Genomic DNA, 8,921 nt, shown 5'->3' with positions numbered 1-8,921 from the left:
AAGCTGAAAACTGACCATCCCAATTTTTGCCCTTGGCGCGATGCACCACTATTGTGCCAAGCCACTAGACATGGACAACTGGGACCTAGACAAACATCACGATGTAGAGATATCGTGGTGAGTTTTTGGAATGCCAATTTGGCCACCTCCGCGATGTGCCAACATTGCGGAGGCCCATTAGAAATTGCCAAACGGAAATTGGCCTGCTCCGTGACACGCCATGATCGCGGAGTCATACCAGAAATTGACAATTATCATTTGGACTTTCTCCGTGATGTACTATTAAAATGATGGGGTCTAATGACTGAAACTTAAAATCGCCATAACTCCTTACCCGGTTATCGAATTTGGGTGAATTTATATAGTTGGAAAGCTAATTAAATTTCCACACAACGGCAGGCTCAAAACTAAAAAATAATGAGTGTTTTGAAAATTTTATATACAAATACTCATATATTGGGACTTAGATTATTCTAGGGAAATACGGGGTGTTACACTTTCATTTATATAGCGCAACCCAATTTTTATTTTTTACCTTTTCTTTTGAAATGGAAATACCTAACTAACCTAAAAAATAAAAACTTCCCCCTTGACAGCGGTATATGTTGTATATGTAAATCATAAATGTGAAAATATATGGCATTCCGCTATGAAAGGTATAAAAAAGAAAGAAAAAACGCAAAGAAAAGAATAGGCTAGGCATAAATCAATATACTGAACTTTAACTAAAAAATAAATTAAAAAAATAAGAAGAGGAGCCCATTAGATCCAAATAGTGAATCGTAATAGAAATATAAAATAAAGTTCAGGTTCGAATTCCATAGAATAGATAATATGGATGGGATTGTCTATAATGATAGACAAATAAAAGACTTTCTCAAGATTCTAATTCACCCACTTGAGATTTTTAAATTAAAATAGGTTGGGTGAGTTTGCAAATTAACTCAATCTCATTGAATAAGTAAATAATTGAATTGGTTCAATTGCATGGTGCCAACGAAATCGAGTGCTAATTCTCATTTTATTGAATTAACTGATCGACATGCTAACGAATATTTACTTTGAATTCGATAATTTTTGAAAAAACATTTCAACATATTTATTTATTTTATTATTATGAGAATCAATCCTACTACTTCTGGTTCTGGGGTATCTACGCTTGAAAAAAAAACCTGGGGTGTGTCGTCCAAATCATTGGTACGGTATAGATGTAACCTTTCCCCTGGGCAACATGCCAAATATTTATAATGCTGTGGTAGTTCAAGGTCGAGATAGTATTGGTCAACCAATTAATGTGGCTTGTGAGGTTCAATAATTATTAGGAAACAATAGAGTTAGAGTTGTATCTATGAGTGCTATAGATGGTTTAACGAGAGGAGTGGAAGTGATTGACACAAGAGCTCCTATAAGTGTTCCGAGGAATGGAAGTGATTGACACAAGCTCCTATAAGTATTCCGACTGAGGGATGACTCTAGGATGAATTTTTAACGTGCTCGGAGAGCCTGTTGATAATTTAGGGCTTGTAGATACTAGTACAACATCTCCTATTCATAGATCTGTGCCCGCCTTTATACAGTTGGATACAAAATTATCTATTTTTGAAACAGAAATTAAAGTAGTAGATCTTTTAGCCCCTTATCATCGTGAAGGAAAAATCAGACTATTTGGAAGAGCTGGAGTGGGTAAAATAGTACTCATTATGGAATTGACAAACTATATTGCTAAAGCTCACGGGGGCGTATCCGCATATGGCGGAGTGGATGAACGTATTCGGGAAGGACATGATCTTTACATGGAAATAAAAGAATCTGGAGTGATTAATGAAGAAAATATTGCAGAATCAAAAGTAGCCCAAGTTTATGGTCAGATGAATGAACAACCAGGAGCTCGTATGAGAGTTGGTTTGACTTCCCTAACTATGGTGGAATATTTCTGAGATGTTAATGAGCAAGACGTACTTCTATTTATTGATAATATCTTTTATTTCATCCTAGCATAATCCGAAGTATCGACCTTATTGGGTAGAATGCCTTAAGCTATGGGTTATCAACCGACCCTAAGTACTGAAATGGGTTCTTTACAAGAAAGAATTACTTCTACCAAAGAAGGGTCCATAACTTCTATTCATACCCGTAGACGATTTGACCGACCCTGCTCCTACTATGATATTTGCACATTTAGATGCTACTACCATACTATCAAGAGGATTGGCTGCCAAAGGTATTTATCCAACAGTAAATCCTTTAGATTCAACGTCAACTATGCTTCAACCTCAGATAGTTGGTAAGGAACATTATGAAACCGCCCAACGAGTTAAGCAAACTTTACAATGTTACAAAGAACTCTAGGACATTATAGCTATCCTTGGATTGGATGAATTATCCGAGGAGGATTATTTACTCGTACCAAGAGCATGAAAACTTGAGCGTTTCTTATCCCAACCCTTTTTCGTAGCAGAAGTATTTACCGATTCTCTAAGGAAATATGTTGGTCTAGCAGAAACAATTCGAGGATTTCAATTGATCCTTTTTAGAGAATTATATGGTCTTCATAAACAAGCCTTTTATTTGGTAGGTAATATCGATGAAGCTACCACGAAGCCTATGAACTTAGAAATGGAGAGCAATTTGAAGAAATAACCTTAAATCTTAGTGTACTGACTCCTAATCGAATTGTTTGGGATTCAGAAGCGGAAGAAATCGTGTTATCTACTAATAGAGGTCAAATTGGCATATTACCAAATCATTCCCCTATTGCCACAGCTATAGATATAGGGATTTTGCGAATACGCCTTAACAACCAATGGTTAACGATGGCTCTGATGGATGGTTTTACTAGAATAGGCAATAATGAGATCACTATTTTAGTAAATAATACGGAGAAGGGTAGTGAAATTGATCCACAAGAAGCTCAACAAACTCTTGAAATAGTGGAAGCTAATGTGAAAAAGGATGAAGGAAGGAGACAAAAAATTGAGGCAAATCTAACTCTCCGACAAGCTAGAACACAGGTGGAGGCTATCAATCTAATTTCATAACTAGTTAGTATGACTAGTTAGTACGTTCGAATAATAAAAAAAAGTTCTCTTTCTAATCCTATTTAGATTCTATCGGGTGAATACATCAAATACAATCAAACAGAAGCCAATTCTGATGCAAAAATTCAAATTAAAAAATGAAATAGAAAAGATACAGAATCACAAAATAAATATCACTAAAGGTGGGTCATAAACCTTATTAGATGCCATTGACTCTGGTATTTAATAAGTTTTACCTACTATTGGATTTGAACCAATGACTCTCGCCGTATAAAAGCAATACTCTAACCAGTAAGTTAAGTAGGTCATTTATCATTCCAAAGAGAACCAAACGAAACCCATCCTGTTGATGGATTATAAATATCATATTACTTATAAGCAAGACTAATCTAAGCAATACCACTCAAAGAGATCAAAGATTGTTGATGTTGGAACATGGAATATTTATCTTGACAAGAATTTATCTACATGATAAAATATGTATCAAGAGCACTAAGGGCTATAACTCAGTTGGTAGAGTAACTCATTTACACGTGCATAAATGTTTTTCAAGGTAGTTCATCATACAATTAGAAAAATTGATCTTGTTGAGAAATCGATGTCTTACTCCAGAACTTTGAGGGAACCATAGCCTGACAAAGGGTTCAGTCCAATTTGGGCGTCCATTTAGGAGGTGCCAAACAGACTCTATAATTGATTTGAGATCTTGATAAGGTGAATACCCAGTCTATTCAATGCTAGGCATAATGAGTATAAGGACCTCAAAAAATCTCTTTTCATCAAATGAACTTTAAAGTGTATGGAGTTTCATATTTGATTTTTTATGTAGAAATGATAGAGACTTCATTTAACTTAGGTTATTTAAGCCAGAGACAGACCTATGTCACGATAATCCCACCTTTCAAACGCTTTGGTGATGCCCCCAAATAATGAATCAGAGCACATGAAGCCATTTCCTTATCTTTTTTTTATGTCAAGAAAAAAATGATAGACTAACTGCTATAAATATCAGTTAATGAAAGAGCCCAATGCAAAAAATGCATGTTGGATCTTTGAAACAGTTCAAATCATTTTAATAATAATAAGTTTGATCTATTTTACTAAGAAGGTCTACGGTTCAAGTCCGTATAGCCCTATAGAATAAAAATGAATTTTTTTTGTATAATTTTCATTTCTTCATTATTATTTCTTGCTTGTAACTAAGTGAAATTCAACTATCCCTATAAGTTTTCTCACGACAATCGTTTAAGTTTAAGAAGATGAAAGAAAAAACACATATCAATGGATCCAATCAATATTTATTTTTTCAATTACAGATAAATAAACCAACCTTTCGTCATTAATCTTCGGAGGCGAATTATATATTCATATCCACAGTAAAGGAATTAGTGAGACCACCTTTCTTTTGATATCCCCAATATTATTGAATTTTGAAAGTCAAATCATTTCACGGGCCTGGTGAAATGAAAAACTACGAAGAGGAATTCACATATATTTAGGAAGGGACTATTGTATTTGTGTACAAGCTAAAGTTTTTAGAAAAACAAATATCTTTGGTCACTTTCATTATCAAATAGGCTTTTCCTTCGTATACCTTACTTACCTCGACCTAGCGAAGCATAACGCAAAAAAGGTTGCTCATATTTTACAAGAGATGCTTACTTATAAATCGGATCATATTAGAGCTCTCTAGGAAGTACCTGGTACTACGATTATTGGACGAATAATACCGAATCCTGAAGATGCTCTAGAATCTTTTTGATTGCTCATTCGAGAACTACAATCTTTACCTCTGGAGCTAATTATTTCCTTGAGAAGAACTTCCAGATTAATAGGAAGGAAGCTTAATCAAAATGAATAATAATTTTTCTTCTATGATCGATCGATATAAACATCAACAACTCCGAATAGGATCAGTTTCTCCTCAACAAATAAGTGCTTAGGCTACAAAAATCTTGCCTAATGGAGAGATAATTGGACAGGTAACAAAACCCTATACTTTTTATTACAAAACTAATAAACCTGAAAAAGATGGATAATTTTGTGAAAGAATTTTTGGTCCTATAAAAAATGGAATTTGTGCTTATGGAAATTATCGAGTAATCGGAGATGAAAAAGAAGACCCAAAACTTTGTGAACAATGTAGAGTCGAATTTGTTGATTCTTGGATACGAAGGTATCAAATGGGCTATATCAAACTCGCATTCCCAGTAACCCATGTGTGGAATTTAAAATGTCTTCCTAGTTATATTGCGAATCTTTTAGGTAAACCTCTTAAAGAATTAGAAGGCCTAGTATACTGCGATATGTGATTTGATCAAAATTCTGATTTTATAGACTTCGAAGGAAAAACTATAATCCCAGTCAATCCAATTGGGATGCCCTGGACCTGACATGTCACTTGGAAAGAGTAACATGAAGCTCAGAATTAGGGTGTAGTCAATACTACCAAATAAAATGGGAATTGATCTATGGTCAATTTCGTAACAAATCAAATAAACAGGAATTTCTATTTGTACCTCATAAAAAAAGCTTTTTATTTTGTGGAATAAACCATTTCCTTTCTTTTCATAGAAAGAAATTATGTTCAAGTAAGCAAATATGTCATGGCTCCATGAGTCTATCTATCGCGTATAGACTTTAAGGGCTTAGTGGCCTAACCATCGAGGTAAAGTTGGGACCTAAAAGATCGAATAGAACAATATATAGACAAGTAAACCCCTTATGGGTTCCAAGGTATTCCTTTAATTTAATTATTAAGATTTAAGGGATTTATCATTCAAAGGGAAGTAGACTACTCAAGAATTTTTTTATTTTATTTGTTGGAATTGAATTTGAATAAGGAATTAATAGAAGACGGAATCACTAAAATCTTGTTTCGTCTTCACTAGGAACTTGAGTAAGGAGTAGACCCTTTTATTTTGGGATTTTCTAGAGTTTTAAAATGAGAACTCCTTTCCTTATTTGGTGTAGCTACTTGAGCCAGATGAAACAAAACTTTCACATCCGATTTTGAAGGGGGGCAGATCGTATACAATCCTATCCCAATTTTTCTTTGCTAGGAACACAAATAAAAATCCCACTTTCTTACAATTATGAAGTTTATTCAAATATTAAATCCAATCTTGGAAATACAGCATCCCACTTTTTTTACTATCCAAGGTTTCGATACATTTCATAATCGAGAAATCTCTACTGGTGTAGGTGCTATCTGAGAACAATTAGCCGATCTAGATTTATGAATTATTATAGAGAATTAGTTAGTGGAATGGGAAGAATTGGGGGAAGAAAGGCACATAGGGAAGAATGGGAAGATCAAAAAGTTGGAAGAAGAAAGGACTTTTTGGTTAGACGCGTGGAATAGGCTAAGCATTTTATTTGAACAAATATAGAGCCAAAATGGATGGTTTTGTGTCTATTACCAGTTCTTCCTCCTGAGTTGATACTGATCGTTAAAATAGATAGGGGTAAACTAATGAGCTCAGATATTAATGAACTCTATAGAAGAGTTATCTATCTGAACAATACCCTTATTGAGATATTAACAACAAGTAGATCTATGCCAGGAAAATTAGTAATGTGTTAGGAGAAATTAGTACAAGAAGTCATGGATACACTTATTGATAATGGAATATGGGGACAACCAATGAGGGACGGTCATAATAAAGTTTACAAGTAATTTTCTGATGTAATTGAAGGCAAAGAGGGAAGATTTTGTGAGACTCTGCTTGACAAATGAGTTGATTATTTAGGACATTCTGTCATTGTCATGGGTCCTTCACTTTCATTACATCGATATGGATTGCCTCATGAAATAGCAATAGAACTTTTCCAGACATTTGTAATTCATGGTCTAATTAGACAACATCTTGCTTCTAAAATAGGAGTTGCTAAGATTAAAATTTGAGAAAAAGAGCTGATTGTATGGGAAATCCTTCAAGAAGTTATACAGGGACATCCTGCATTGCTGAATAGAGCACCCACTCCTCATATATTAGGCATACAAGCATTCCAACCCGTTTTAGTGGAGGGGTGCGCTATTTGTTTACATCCAATAGTTTGCAAGGGATTCAATGCCGATTTTGATGGAGATCAGATGGTTCTTCATGTACCTTTATCCTTGGAGGCTCAAGTAGAGGCCCGTTTACTTATGTTTTCTCATATGAATCTTTTGTCTCCGACTATTGGGGATACTATTTTCATACCAACACAAGATATGCTTATTAGACTCTATGTATTAACGTGCAAAAATCATTAAGGTATTTGTGTAAATAGATATAATCCATGTAATTGTAAAAACTATCAAAATAAAAAAAGAAGTGACAATAGTTACTATAAGTATACAAGAGAACCCTTTTTTCGAATTCCTATGATGCAATTGGGGCTTATCGACAAAAACAAATCAATTTAGATAGTCCTTTGTGGCTCCGGTGGTGACTAGATCAATGTGTTGTTGCTTTAAGAGAAACTCCCATCAAAGTTCACTATGAATCTTCAGGTACTTTTTATGAGATTTATGGATACTATCTAATTGTAAGAAGTCTAAAAAAATAAATCCTTTTTATATACATTCGAACCACTACTGGTCATATTTCTCTTTATCGAGAAATTGAAGAAGCTATATAGGGGTTTTCTCAAGCCAATTCATATAGTATCTAACATAATTCTATGATATCGTAGGACTTTGGGGATCTCCGGTTCAGCTAGGTACATAGTTCTGAAATTTATATAGAATCAAGATCAATAAAAGGAACTTTTACAATCACTGACTCAAATCCATTGTCGAATCCTACTCAGCGGAATATAGAGGTACTTACGGCAGAATGAGCCAATCTATTTTTTCACAATAAAGCGATAGATGGAACTGCCATGAAACAACTTATTAGTAGATTAATAGATCACTTCAGAATGGTATATACATCACATATCCTGGATCAAGTAAAAACTTTGGGGTTCCAACAAGCTATTGCTATATCCATTTCATTAAGAATTGATGACCTTTTAACAATACCTTCTAAGGGATGGCTCATTCAAGATGTTGAACAACAAAGTTTGATTTTGGAAAAACACCATCATTATGGGAATGTAAACGTGATAGACAAATTACGTCAATCTATTGAAATATGGTATGCTACAAGTGAATATTTGTGACAAGAAATGAATCCGAATTTTTGGATGACTGGCCCTTTTAATCCAGTTCATATAATGTATTTTTTGGGAGCTAGAGGAAATGCATCTTAGTTACATTAATTAGTAGGTATGAGAGGATTAATGTCGGATCCTCAAGGACAAATGATTGATTTACCTATTCAAAGCAATTTGCGCGAAGGATATTTTTTTAATAGAATACATCATTTCTTGCTACGGAGCCCGTAAAGGAGTTGTGGATACTGTTGTACGAATATCAGATGATGGATATCTCACTCACAGACTTGTTGAAGTAGTTCAACACATCATTGTCTATCGAACAGATTGTGGCACCACCCGGGGTATTTCTATAATCATTGGAATGGGATAATGCCGAAAAGGATTTTTAGTCAAACATTAATTGGCCGTGTATTAGCAGATGATATATACATAGGTTCGTGATGTATTTCCACTATAAATAAAGACATTGGCATTGGACTTGTAAATTGATTCATAACCTTCGGGCATAACCAATCTCTATTCGAACTCCCTTTACTTGTAGGAGTACATCTTGGATTTGTCGATTATGTTATGGCTGGAGTCCTACTCATAGCGACCTGGTTGAGTTGGGGGAAGCTATAGGTATTATTGCAGATCAATTAATTAGAGAACCGGGTACTTAATTAACATTAAGAACTTTTCATACCGAAAGAGTATTCACGGGGGGTACTGCAGAACATGTGCGAGCCCCATCTA

At 34.6% G+C, this 8,921-nt stretch overlaps 2 pseudogenes; both read left to right on the top strand.

Moving 5' to 3' along the window:
- The first annotated feature begins 1,116 nt into the window (after positions 1 to 1,116).
- LOC124892115 lies at positions 1,117 to 2,834 on the top strand (annotated as a pseudogene).
- Positions 2,814 to 8,921, top strand: part of LOC124892120 — an 18,666-nt pseudogene continuing 12,558 nt past the window's right edge.

Source organism: Capsicum annuum, unplaced genomic scaffold (genome assembly GCF_002878395.1).
Source record: "Capsicum annuum cultivar UCD-10X-F1 unplaced genomic scaffold, UCD10Xv1.1 ctg4391, whole genome shotgun sequence".
NCBI classification, from domain to species: Eukaryota; Viridiplantae; Streptophyta; class Magnoliopsida; order Solanales; family Solanaceae; genus Capsicum; species Capsicum annuum.
This window is presented reverse-complemented; position numbering and strand designations above follow the sequence as displayed.